Here is a 14,314-nt window from a genome sequence, read left to right as displayed (position 1 = left end):
AAGGACAGGATCTTTGAACTGAAAGACCTTGAAAGACTACTCCGGCAGATCGCAACGGATATAAGCCGAGATGTCAGCACTGTTCATAATTGCATGTCCAAGTGGTTGCAAGAACAACGACAAACAGGAATGACAGCAAAAGATGCACATTGGCAAACCCCTGCATGGATGGATCATCAGATTAGAAGTATGGTGCATAGTGATCCATACTGTACTGCAAGTGAAATTGAGTGTCACATACAAAGCCTAAGGCATCAAACAACAGTGTGTACACAAACCATCAGAAGACATTTGCATGGCTACAAGCCAGACTTCCAGCTACAGGGGTACCAATGCCCTCTCATCTCTGCTCTCAAAGGCTATTGTGGCACCCCAGGGGTCTGGTTTCCACAGTAACGGCAATGTTATGTCTGAGAGCAGGTGGGAGGTCTCTTGGTCAGGAATCCTATGCATGCCACACCTCCTGCCCAGTCCTGGGAGGGGAAGAACTTCCCCTGTATAAACCTGGGGCTGAGGCAGGGTTAGAGAGTTCAGAGGGAGAGTGCAGCCAGGAGGGCTGACAGGGAGCTGTGGCTCCGGCTGGGCCCAGCTCCTGGGCCATGCCAGAAGTAGAGAAGAGAAGCAGCATAGGAAGAAACAACAGGAGCACTGTGGGAGCAGTGTTACAAGGAGTCAGGGGCTGGCAGCTGCAGAGCTCGCCCTGACTGAGAAGATTTCTTACCGGACCCGGAGTCCGAGGCTGTGGGGACTAACTCCTACCCAGCAGCAGAATCCGTCAGGCAGGGGATTTCAGGTCCTCTGGCCAAGAAACCCGAAGGCACGGTCACACGCATGGGACCAGCACCGCCGTCATGCAGCGGAAGCTACTAGAAGGCCCCGAGTCACCGGCCATACGGGTGAGCACCACATGGTACACTCAGGGACGTGGGCTACTTATACCCGCCTCTAGCAAGGTAGCCGGAAGAGTACAGTCAGTTTGGGAGGCCTACAACTCCGCCTGGCCAGGGGAGATCCCATCTGCTCAAGGACTGACCAGGCCCCGATCGCTAGCCAGTACTCCGGGAGGGTCTATCTTTATCACCAGTAAAGACCCTGAATTACACCGCATCATCTCTGAGTGATTCCTGCTACCCCCATCATCCACGTCGGCTGCCCTGAGGCCATACCCCTCCCGTTGGGGGTGATACTATCACGCTGCACAATCCTACCACCGGCCTCAGTGGTCTGCCCTGCAGCGGCAGCTCCATAGCTGCATTCAACGGGTGGCGTAGTCGTCCATCATCTACCGCTGATACAGCGCCACTTAGTCTGACTCCCTGGGCACGGACCGGATCACCGCCACGAGACTACAACCCTCAAGAGATCCGGCTCCGGGTAAGCTCCCGCGTGCGCAACGCAGCGCGACACAGGCCCAGGGGCGCGTCACTATCATCGTGCAGAGCAGGCCTGTAATGTTCCATGATGAGTCTTGCTTGTCCTGGAAACAATGTGGGCAACACCATGAAAAGGCCTACACAATGGAACGTCACACCAGGGATTATGGTGTCGGTGACATAATGTATGATTTCCGGAAACCCAAGTCTTCATTCCAGGTATACTAACAGCTCAGCGTGGAACCAGTGGTACGGCTATTTCTCCAAAGTATCCCAAGAGCCATCTTTCAAAACAATTTGAGAAGCATGTGTGGGCTAAATGAGCTACCATGGCCTGCAGCATCTCCAGACTTGTCTTTCATCGATCAAATCTGGGACGTCATTGGTCAGCAATTAGAAAGGGAGCTGTCAACAGAGGATCTTGATGATTTGCCCAAGTGCATTCAGTGTGGCACAGCATTTTTCAGATAATCATTAATAACCTCATTGATAGCAGCCAAGTCATGTAGATGTGGGGATTTCTACGCGTGGTACTCATACTCCATTCTTAATAAATCAAGATGTTTAAAACATTTTATGTTTCCATTTTTCTATCATTTGCATATCATCAACATGTCTATCCCTCTTGTGCTTTCCATAATTCCATGACTTGTTGTTGTTGTAACTTCAATGATTAGGAGTGTATTTAATAATGTGTTTGGCACATGCATATCATTATGGCAAAACTGAAACTAAAGATTATGAAAGAACCACTGGACGGATTTCATCATCAAAGGTATCATTTTACTCAGTGTAACGGTGCCCACCTGACAGTGCATGTAGTTTACTAAGCACAATCCTGCTGCCAGGTGCGCTTTAACATTCATTCCTGAGTGGCATATTCACCATTTATTCCCGGAAGCTTTACATACCTAGCTTGTCCAGCAGTGAGATTCCTGGTGCTCCATTCTGTACTTTTAATCTCGGCTGTTGATTAGGAGCATATGGCATCCAGGAAAATGTCATGTAGAATATGCAAAACGTGTTCTTTATTCACCAAAATGTTATATTATGCAAGTATAGCTACATAAATACATTTCAACGAAATGTTCTAATAAATGTAGATGAGTTTTCAAAGAAGTTAAATTATGAATATGAAATAGTTCTTGGAACATGTTTTTCTGCCAGCTCAAGGGCAAGGAAGAAAGTAATGGTAATCAAGGTAATTATGCACGAGAGAAGACTACGTAATTAAAGTCTTTAATCTGTGCAATTCATACACTCGTTAATATAGGTAATTATTAGCTTTTCTAATGCTCCAGTATCAGGGCCACTTATGCTGCTTAATGTACTAATAATTTATCTTACATTTGGCACATTATATAGCTAAAGAGGACCAGAAGGCTCTCCAGATATGTTAGTAACGTATTGTATTCCCCATAATACAAGAAGTCTGGAACATCTTTTCTTAGAACTCTATGTTGGTCAAACCTGTAGATGTGGGGATTTCTACGCGTGGTACTCATACTCCATTCTTAATAAATCAAGATGTTTAAAACATTTTATGTTTCCATTTTTCACTGGCAAAGTGCTGGAGAGGAGATATGTTTTACTGAGGCTATTGGCTTCAGTGAATTTAAACCTCAAAGTTGTCTTCAGCACATTATGTGCTGAGGTGGGGTTAAGCAGCCATTTTAAAAGGGCGTGTTTTTTTGTGAACAACCATAGAGTGGGAGGGAGGTCGTTCACCATATCTCCACCCCTGGTTGTGGTCTGGGGTTTAAATAGACGGCCTGCTGAGGCATTCAGTGTTCGGTAGGGCTAGAGAAAGGAACTCCAGAGCTTTGCGTCCTGGCAAGGAAAAGCTGAACCATTTCTTTGCTAAACCTTGAGCGTGGGCGGATCCCCACTACTACAAGGACTGTGTTTTGTGCTACCACTTTGTTTTGTTCTCCTGTTTTGCCCAACGGGCCATGTTTATTTTTGCTTCACCACGGTTTATGCCGCATGCATAATAAACCTGGGAAAAATTTAAAGAAACAGTGTTTCCGTGTCTACCTCCATGTACAGTCGAGTGAGCCGATCTGCCGCAATATATATATATATATATATATATATATATATATATATATATACAGTACAGACCAAAAGTTTGGACACACCCTCTCATTTAAAGATTTTTCCGTATTTTCATGACTTTGAAAATTGTACATTCACACTGAAGGCATCAAAACTATGAATTAACACATGTGGAATTATAGCCGAGAAGAAGTAAATTTGCGCTAGTGGTAGCGAACAGAAGGACGGCACGAGAGATTTTGAGTGCAAGGGATAATTTTATTTAATTGAACATGTGCTTAAAAATAGCTAGTTAAAATGATTCAGACTCAGTGAGGTCACTGGGTCGGATATGAGAATAGGTATTAAAAGTATTAAAAGTTTTAAAATCGATAAATAGATCCCTGAGGAAGACAGCCGCAGCTGTTGAAACGCGTCGGACTGACCCTTAACCCAGCTAAAGAGGCGCCCACAGGCCTCCGTACCTTGTGCACGCTGCACACCACGTGACCCTACGTCACGCTGCCCCCCTCTCGCGCGCTTTCCTGGAGACGCGCACCTTCTCGCGCGCTCTCCACATACTCTCTCTCTCCTCCTCCTACCCGGAAGTAGCGAGTACTCGGCAGTCACCGGCCGGGACTCCGCTCTCGCTCCGGACCTCGACCACCCCCAGACGGTGAAGCCCTCTACAGACCGTAAGTAACAACGGGCCCCTGCCCCACCAAGTCCATACTGTACCCAGCTGACCCTCTAACGGTCTTTCCCTGTTCCCCGCAGTACTTGCTACCAACCCCTTCAGTTGGGCTCTGCACCAGCAACCCTCCCTATTGCTGAATCTGGCACCCACTGCTTCCAGCCAGAGCCTCCTGGTGCACCCAACATAGGAAAACATAAGCCTCCTGCAGTATCCTATCTCTGGTTACCTCTGACATAACTATAGCCTCCTACTACAGCACCCTGCTGTATCTACATTATGGAGACCTGAACCAGCATCTACTATTGACACCCTAATCCCTACGAAGCAGGTAAACCACGATCTCTGGGTAAAAACTGGAGGCTACAGCCACAATCCAGTGATACCCTAACAGATACACCCCCTCCCCCTCCCTACAGATCTCTATACAGCGAACAGAGGCATTACATGCTAGTACAAGCCTCTTGCTGCATCCTACTTCTGACCTCCTCGTGCTACCTCCACTCAACAAGGGACCAGGACTACTACCTCCAGCTCATTCTAAGACGTCCCTGGATGCCCCTTGTACCTACAAACAGGTAACCCTAAACCTCTTGTCTCCAAGGCTTGTACCACAGCTACATCAGTTAATTTATGATCTATCCTTATTCCTTCCCCCTACAGATCTAACTCAGATCATCAACCCACAGCCGTGTGTGACATATCCTCTACCTCTCTCCAAGAAGGACCAGGACCGCTACCTCCTAGTCATCAAAATAATCAGGACACCCCCCGCTACCCTCTAGAAGGTAACTAATCCAAAACTGCCCCCTTCAAACCCCGTATCTTAAACCTTGAGCCCTGCACCCTATTCTTAATACTTGCCTTCTCTCACTCCCTATAGTACTACTCCGGTGAATCCAGTATTATCTACACAGCCTGCTGACTGTCACACCAGTAGCAGTACTACTGTGGAACAACAGCCAACTACTACCACAGTCTATTGAGTACCATACCAAGAACAGGTAACTCACGACCCAACACAGAGTCCAGCAGAGACATCTTTGTCGAGTTCCACCCCCACTGATCCACACATTTTTTTGTGTACCCCACTCTAGGTACCCTTCGTCCTCCCTCCCAGGCACCAACACGTGCCACCAGTGAACCTCCATACCCCATACGAGGCACCAGTATCAGGTAACCACAGACAAACAGATACCTACCCCTTCCCCCATCGCTCATTAGTATACCATATTTATACATTCCTATTCTATCCCACCAGGTCTACAAGCCTTTACCTCCTTATACATCTACTGCAACCGAACATCCTCAGACTACGAGGGAAAAAGGCCTATTTTTATCAATCAGTGATTACCTTGTATCAGTGGACACTGATCTATTTATCGATTTTAAAGCTTTTAATACTTTTAATACCTATTCTCATATCCGACCCAGTGACCTCACTGAGTCTGAATCATTTTAACTAGCTATTTTTAAGCACATGTTCAATTAAATAAAATTATCCCTTGCACTCAAAATCTCTCGTGCCGTCCTTCTGTTCACTACCACTAGCGCAAATTTACTTCTTCTCGGCTATATCAACACTTATTTGGACAACCCTGGTTCCCTGTCCACAAATTTGCTGCCACTAGTAGTGACGAGCCCACAGCGCCTCCTGTACCCACATACCAACCACATGTGGAATAATATACTTAAAGGGGTATTCTCATCTCCAAGATCCTATCCCAATATGTAGTAGGTGTAATAAGAATAATATTAGCAGATACCTCCAATTAGAAATATAGTATAGTATTTTTGATTCGCTATTTCTCTTTCCTCATGTGCAGGCATCGCAGGACCTTAGGTATCCATGGTTACGACCACTAGCAACTAGCTAACTAACTGTGACTTTATCAGTGGATGTAACCATGGATACCTAAGGTCCTGCGATGCCTGCACGTGAGAAAAGAGAGATCACAAATCAGAAAAAAATATACTACATTTCTAATTGGAGATATTTGCTAATATTACTATTATTACACCTACTACATATTGGGATAGGATCTTGGAGATGGGAATACCCCTTTAACAAAAAAGTGTGAAACAAGTGAAAATATGTCATATTCTCGGTTCTTCAAAGAAGCCACCATTTGCTTTGATGACTGCTTTGCACACTCTTGGCAATCTCTTGAGGAGCTTCAAGAGGTAGTTGTTATGCACACGCCCAGACTGACTGGCGTGTGTGTGTTTAGTGATCCCACTGGACCATGAACCGGAGAGTGCCTGGAGGGGCGTAACTAAGTATCTACCCGATCCGACCAAGGTCACACGACGGCTAACGATGCCAGTGTACCAGGGAGGAACCGAGCAGAGGGACCAGGTGCTACTCCAGGTCAGACCTCGGACACGGCTGTTGACCCACACCGGAGAATACAGGAACAGACAGGTTAGGCTGGCACACTGACTGGTGGGTATAGGCAGGCACGGCAGGTATGCAGAGAGGCGGGCACTGGTAAGCACGACTGGTATGCAGGCAGGGAGTACTGGCAAGCACGACTGGAGTGCCGACAGGGAGGCACTAGCAGGTTGGAGCACAGACTGGATAAGGTCCCGTACAGACTGGGACTCAGGAACAGAACCGCAGATGCGGTAGACAAGCAGAGCAGAGTGAGACCAACGGAGCGGTGAACAAGAGCAGAGCGAGACCGCCTGGAGCGGTGAGCAAAGGCAGGGCAGAGCGAGACCGCTTGGAGCGGTGAGCAAAGGCAGAGCAGAGCGAGACTGCCTGGAGCGGTGAGCAAAGGCAGAGCAGAGCGAGGCCGCCTGGAGCGGTGAGCAAAGGCAGAGCAGAGCGAGGCTGCCTGGAGCGGTGAGCAAAGGCAGAGCACAGCGAGGCCGCCTGGAGCGGTGAGCAAAGGCAGAGCAGAGCGAGGCCACCTGGAGCGGTGAGCAAAGGCAAAGCAGAGCAAGAACCGCCGGAGCGGTGAGCAAGGCAAAGCAGAGATAAACCGCCGGAGCGGTGAGCAAAGGCAGAGCAGAGGGGACAGGGCTCGGTTCACACGGAACAGACTAGAAGGGAAAGGCAGAACCAGATACACACAAGATACTTGCAATGGAGTAGTGAGTGGACTCTAAACTCACAAACGGAAGTACAGCGACAACGAGTAGGAGTTAGGTGCAGGTTCAGACACTGCAGAAAAAGGGAAGGTACGGACATAGAGGAAAATAGGAAACAGACTAGGAGAGTGTTCAGACAAGAACTGACACTGAAGCGAGATACAGGAGCGGGTCTAGGTATACGGTCCCTAGAAGGCGGGACGAACAGGCTAGGAGCGTGTTCAGACTGGCCTGGAAATACAGCCTCCAGGAAGGTGGACAGACAGGCAAGAAAACACAGATAATAGATCTAGGTATGCGGCCCCTAGAAGGCGGGACGAACAGGCTAGGAGCATGTTCAGACAGGCCTGGAAATACAGCTTCCAGGAAGGTGGACAGGCAGGAGAAAACAGGACAGGACCTGGCACATTCAGAGTCAAGGAGCACACTGAATGATAGAGTTGCTCAGGCACCAGCCTCCAGGTGAAACTGGTCTAAATATCCAGTGACTGACAGCAATAGGCTGAGGACGCATCAGGGGTGTGCCCACAGGAGCTACAAGAAACAGGAAGCGACCGGGCCGTCGCCCGAAGCAGCCAGAGCAGAGGCAAGCAGACAGCATGGAAAGAAGCCAGGTTACCAGACTGGACCGATGATCAAGTTTGCGATCTTGCATAGTGGGAGATGGTGCCCTATGCAAGAACGCCGCCAGGTATGTTACAGTAGTCACCGGAAATGGTTTTCACTTCACAGGTGTGCCCTGTCAGGTTTAATAAGTGGGATTTCTTGCCTTATAAATGGGGTTGGGGCCATCAGTTGTGTTGTGCAGAAGTCTGGTGGACACACAGCTGATAGTCCTACTGAATAGACTTAGAATTTGTATTATGGCAAGAAAAAAGCAGCTAAGTAAAGAAAAACGAGTGGCCATCATTACTTTAAGAAATGAAGGTCAGTCAGTCTGAAAAATTGGGAAAACTTTGAACGTGTCCCCAAGTGCAGTTGCAAAAGCCATCAAGCGCTACAAAGAAACTGGCTCACATGAGGACCGCCCCAGGAAAGGAATACCAAGAGTCACCTCTGCTTCTGAGCAGTGGAAATCTGCTTTCGTCTGATGGGTCCAAATTTGAGATCTTTGGTTCCAACCACCGTGTCTTTGTGCGACGCAGAAAAGGTGAATGGATGGACTCTATATGCCTGGTTCCCACCGTGAAGCATGGAGGAGGAGGTGTGATGGTGTGGGGGTGCTTTGCTGGTGACACTGTTGGGGATTTATTCAAAATTGAAGGCATACTGAACCAGCATGGCTACCACAGCATCTTGCAGCGGCATGCTATTCCATCCGGTTTGCGTTTAGTTGGACCATCATTTATTTTTCAACAGGACAATGACCCCAAACACACCTCCAGGCTGTGTAAGGGCTATTTGACCAAGAAGGAGAGTGATGGGGTGCTATGCCAGATGACCTGGCCTCCACAGTCACCAGACCAGATCCCAATCGAGATAGTTTGGGGTGAGCTGGACTGCAGAGTGAAGGCAAAAGGGCCAACAAGTGCTAAGCATCTCTGGGATCTCCTTCAAGATTGTTGGGAGACCATTTCCGGTGACTACCTCTTGAAGCTCATCAAGAGAATGGCAAGAGTGTGCAAAGCAGTCATCAAAGCAAAAGGTGGCTACTTTGAAGAACCTAGAATATAAGACATATTTTCAGTTGTTTCACAATTTTTTATTAAGTATATAATTCCACATGTGTTAATTCATAGTTTTGATGCCTTCAGTGTGAATGTACAATTTTCATAGTCAAGAAAATACAGAAAAATCTTTAAATGACAAGGTGTGTCCAAACTTTTGGTCTGCACTGTATATATATATATATATATATATATATATATATATATATATATATATATATATATATATATATATATGACGCGCCCCCTGGGCCGTGGGGTACTCGGCAGCCGGGCCTATGGATGCCGGTATGGGGAATATCACGGTGGCTGGCCCGGTCCGTGACCCAGGGCGGTCAGTAAAAAGGGGATATTTATAAGGGGATTTGGAAAGTTCGTGACGCCACCTGTGGAATGCGGCCAAAGGGAGCCGCCGCTGTGGAGCAGTCCTCTGGAGCTGGTGTTACGGCAGCAGGGATGGTGTGGCTCTCCACAGATAGAGCTAGCTCCAGGGCAGTGTAGGTAGTGTAAATTGCACTGGGCGTTGTAGTGCAGTGAGGGAAAGATGGCGCAGATGAAAGAATGGACGGAGGCAGTGCGGTGCAGTCATCCGAGTCTTTACTCACAGTTCTTATGACAGTTCCACTGGTGCACTGTACAGGTGTCAGCCTCCCACGTCGCGCTGCGTTCACCAGGCAGGGGTTCAGCACTTCCTCAGGCAGATTAGGAGTACCTGACAGAACCCCACTTTCTTGTGTTTCTAACTAGACCGTCTTCACGCTGGGTCTTTCTCCCTCCTGCCCTGCGCTTCCCACTCTCAATCCCGCTCGGGTGCTCTGAAGTCCCTCCTGTCACGTTGGAGTTCCCGGACCTGCTTGACCATCATGGGGATTAGAATGAGGCTTCGGCAACTGACTATATAAGCCAGAAGCCTCCGGTTTTCCCAGCCGAGACGTAGAGTAACACGGCTGGACCAGGGGCCGGTCCCCTTCTTGCGGCCTACGATTCCTCTGTCTTCTGACAGATTTGGGGCGTACGGGTGCCGTCCTGCACTCGCCTACTCCTCTGCTCCCCACCTGGGCCTCTAGAACTGGACCCTACTTGTGCAGCAGAGATCCTAAAGAGCCTCTGCTCCCTGACTGACTGTCCTCACTCTCTCCTCTTACTCAACTGCCACCCTAAGATGGCTTCCCTATTTATACCTCACTCTATAGTGCTCCCCTAAACTTCTTCCTCCACCCACACCCACTACTGGTTCCCCCTACCTTTGGGTTCCCCCCACTCCAGCCAGGGACAGGGCTCAGCAGCTGCGCACATCCATGTTGCCCTTCCAGCCGGCCTGGAGCAGTGTAGTGCTGGATGCAGGTGTTGGGGTTCTGGGCAGCACTCCCTTCTTACCTGAGAGAAGGAGATACCACACCTCTGGGTGAGGTGCAGTACCTCTGCGGCGACTGAACCCTCATATATATAAAAATACATACACTGTAAGTGTATGTGCACTTTTAATTGTAAGCAGATCAGTGGGGGGACCGTGTCCTGGAACCCCCGCCAATTGCTAAATCGCTCCCTGAGATGTGTGCAGTTCAGCAGACAGGACTGCACCTCCTGCCAGAGCGATCACACAGAGCAGAGCACAGATATACTAGCCTTTCGAAGAGTTCTCAGGACCACCAAACTGCTTACAATTCAAAGGACAAACACATGTAAAAAAAAATCTATCAAAGGTTTAAATTGACAACTGATTTACGCTGAAAATAGTTCTTCACCCTATGTGACTGCAGACTTGCGAATCCACACAGTGCTGTCAGGATTCTCCAGAGCCAGTGCTGGGAGTAGGTGGCCAAGTGACAGCAAGTATGTGATTTGCATACTCCGGGCCATATTCCAACTAGACGTGTCCAGCCTCACTCAATACAAGTGAAGTGAGCCAGGCGACGTCCAACTAGTTGAGATGTGGGCAGAAGTATACATATTGCATACTTGTGGTCACATGACTGTCTCGCCATTGGCACTGGAGAATCCTGATAGTGTGCACTATGCGCACAGTGAAGATTCACAAGTTTGTAGTTACATAAAGTGACTGCAGACTTTTGTGTTATACCTGAACAACCCCTTTAATGACTTTGGCTGTATGTTTGGGGTCATTGTCCTGCTGCAGAATACATTTAGAGGCAACCAGATGCCTCCATGATATTATTGCATAATAGAAAAGTATTTGTTTTTCTCAGTATTGAGGGCACCAAGAAATGTGCAAGGTTGAGAACCATAGATGTTGCGGTCTTCCAAGGAAACTTAGTACAGCAGATGAAAGACACATCATGCTTACTTACCTTCAAAATCAGAAGATGTCTAGCAGTGCCATCAGTTCAGACCTAGCAGCAACAAGTGGGACCCAGGTACACTCATTTACTGTTCGGAAAAGTCTGGCCAGAAATGGTCTTACTCTTCATAGAAGAATTGTGGACAAAAACCATACCTTTGTTTGCAGAAAAATGACAGCAGGTGTTTTGGACGGACGAGTCAAAATTTGAAACGCAACGTATTTGACTGTAACAGAAGGTGGTTTGTTTGTCAAAGGACTGGAGAATGGTAAAATAAGGAGTTTCTGTAGGAAGAGTAAAGCATGGTGGAGGTTCTTTGCATGCTGGGGCTGCATTTCAGCAAATGGAGTTGGGAATTTGGTCAAGATTAATGGTGTCCTCAATGCTGAGAAATACAGGCAGATACTTATCTATCATGCAGTACCATCATGGAGATCCCAAACATACAAGCTCATTAAAACTATATTGAGAAAAACATCAGTGGAAAGTTCTCCAAGATGTTTGAAACAACCTCCCTGCTGAGTTCCTTCAAAAGCTAAGCACAAGCATGATTGGAAGAATTGATGCTTTGACACTGTTTTGAAGGCAGAGGGCGGTAACACCAAATATTGATTTTATTTGGATTTCTCTTTTTTTTTCATTCACTTAGCATTTTGTTAATTGCTAAAAATAAATTATTAATACTTCTATTGTAAAAAGCATTTTTATTTTGCAGCATTTTTTCCCACATGCCTAAAACCTTTGCACAGTACTTTATTTTTGACAGAGAGATGCAGCATATGCCACTGTATAAACATGTAGCATGATACATCATCTATAGGCTTGTTTTGTAAAAAAAAAATGTATACAGCATGGTATACATTTTTTACTGTATACCTTTCTGCAGAATAGCATATTTTCCATGTCATACGGTACTTTTTTTTCTGTATATTGTTGTATACTGTTTGCACATATAGTCATGGTACTTCATTTTCTGGAACAATTTCAAGGGTGCCAACAGTTTCGGCAATGACTGTATGTCTGGGTCTCCTGACCCAAATATACAACCTTATATATGCCTAGGAGAACCCCAGACAGTCTGTACTCAGACAGTGACATGACACACAGATGTGTGAATACAGCATTAACGGAAGTAGCGGTAAGAGGATTTAGGTCAGGGGATAGGTGTAACTAGAATGCATGTTTGGTTAAAGGGGTAGTCCACTACTCGGGTAACCCCTTCTAAATCACTATGTTTCCTCCTTATAAAATAATAACACTCCCCTCTGGTGTCTGCACCATTCCAGCGGTGTTGGCACTGGCTCTTCCGGGGCATGCTTGACAGTGTTATGTCACGCAATCCCTGCAGCCAATCAGCGGCTGCTTTACTCTCTCATCCTTCGGACGTAACAGATATCTGAAGGAAGTGAAAGCCGCCGCTGCTTTCTTCGGATGTCTGATTTGTCCAAAGGAGAGAACAATGAAGATAACAATATCAGACGAGCCCAGACATCGCTGGAAGGGTGCCGGCACCGGAGGTGAGTATAGAAATTATACATTTATTAAAGGGAAAAAATACTTATTGAGAAGGGGGTGTGCGAGTAGTGGAGAACTCATTTAATATCTATCTGATGTTTATGTCTCACTTAAACAGTGTCAGTGGTTTGGATTAAATTTTGAATGCTTTGAATGGCAGACAATATTGTGAATCAGGTTGTCCTTTGGGAAAAAAAATAATCTTAAAAGAACAAATTATCTCTGCTCGTATCAGGTTTACAATAACCTCTCTTATCCTATGAGTCCTATATGCATCAGCATATTATACATTCCAGTAGCTGAATTCAGGAAAGGAACGTGTTCTAGGACTGCATGATGTCCCTGTGTTACATAACAAACACAGCTTTAGAGGAGCTCTGAAAACCCGCACAGGGTTAAGGCCGCTCTGCTATCACTTCATAAATTGGCCGCACCTGTCAGTGTAGTTATTGCTGGTGCGAATTTACCAAATGTTTGCTGCACCATAAAATGTGTACAAAATGTATGACAAGGCTGAGCAGATCATATAGAACATAACAGACCGATCTGACACCAGCGCGCTGTGATAATTGGGCACAACTGGTCAATGCTTGAGTGCTGTACTCGGCAGTCCCATAGAAAATAGAATGGCAGATGAGCAAATACAAAGCTGATCCATTCAAGTTACAAAAGAAAATGATTACAGTACTTTGCAGTATAATTAAAAGCAAAACCACAATAAGAGGAATTGAAATTCCCCCCAAAATTCAAGTATTAACAAAGCAAAAAAGGGCCACAGTGTTTACCTGCCCAGGTCTCAGAACTAATCAGGATGGAGCAAACCTATATAATAAAGATGGCGGCAACACAGGTGCAAAATACTGATGAAACAACTACTCATAATCTACCAGTTCATGGAGGATATAATTGCTTAGTATTAGGATTGCACACAAAAAAAACTTGTGTAGGACGCTGTTCATACACAGACAGGGCCGCCATCAGTGCATTACTGCCCTTACTGCTGTATGGGGCCCGGTAAGGAGAAGCAAAGAGCAGGGGCCCGGGCCGGTCCAGGGGCCCCCCTCTTGTGCTCCTGCTCACCGGGCCCCGGGGTATCGCGCTCGTGTGCCGGGGTCCCTGGGTATCTTGTGCTGCGGCCCCAGAGTATATTGTGCCGGAGCGCTGCCAGCGGCGGTGTACATCTCCTCGACGCAGGGACCCTAGGAGCGCTCACAGCCGTCAAGACTGAATGGCTGTGCAGAAGCTCCAAGGGAGCCCCTCCTCCCCTTCAGTGATGCGCTGGTGAAGGCGCATATGTGTGGCACCCCAGGAGTCCGGTTGCCACAGTGGCATTGCCTCCCTCACAAGGGTTGATGCCATGCCTGGAAGCAAGGAGGGGTCCCTTAATCAGGTTTACCAGCATTCAACACTTTCCTGGCTCCAGAACAGAAAGGGGAGCTCCTCCCCTTCAAACTGGAATCTGGAGGCGGGGTTAGTAAGGGTGAGTTGTCAGTTGAGGAGTTGGAGACAGGAGAGCGACGAGGAAGGACCTGGGGAAGGGAGCTGTGTTCAAGCTCGCCCCAGACGAGAGAAGCGCAAAGGAACCGGACAGCGAAGTCTATGGTTATGGGGCACTGAAGGCCCAGCAGCAGA

The 14,314-nt window shown here is 47.3% G+C and overlaps 1 long non-coding RNA gene across 1 annotated transcript; it reads left to right on the top strand.

Annotated features, from left to right (window-relative positions):
* Positions 1-4,531: 4,531 nt before the first annotated feature.
* Positions 4,532-5,106, top strand: LOC141257977 (uncharacterized). The gene is made up of 3 exons (XR_012318156.1): positions 4,532-4,682; positions 4,768-4,892; positions 4,988-5,106. It is a non-coding gene; the product is annotated as an uncharacterized lncRNA (long non-coding RNA).
* The last annotated feature ends 9,208 nt before the right edge of the window (positions 5,107-14,314 follow it).

Source organism: Phyllobates terribilis, unplaced genomic scaffold (genome assembly GCF_046119375.1).
Source record: "Phyllobates terribilis strain yellow unplaced genomic scaffold, ASM4611937v1 Scaffold_3__8_contigs__length_932513732, whole genome shotgun sequence".
Lineage (NCBI taxonomy): Eukaryota > Metazoa > Chordata > Amphibia > Anura > Dendrobatidae > Phyllobates > Phyllobates terribilis.
This window is presented reverse-complemented; position numbering and strand designations above follow the sequence as displayed.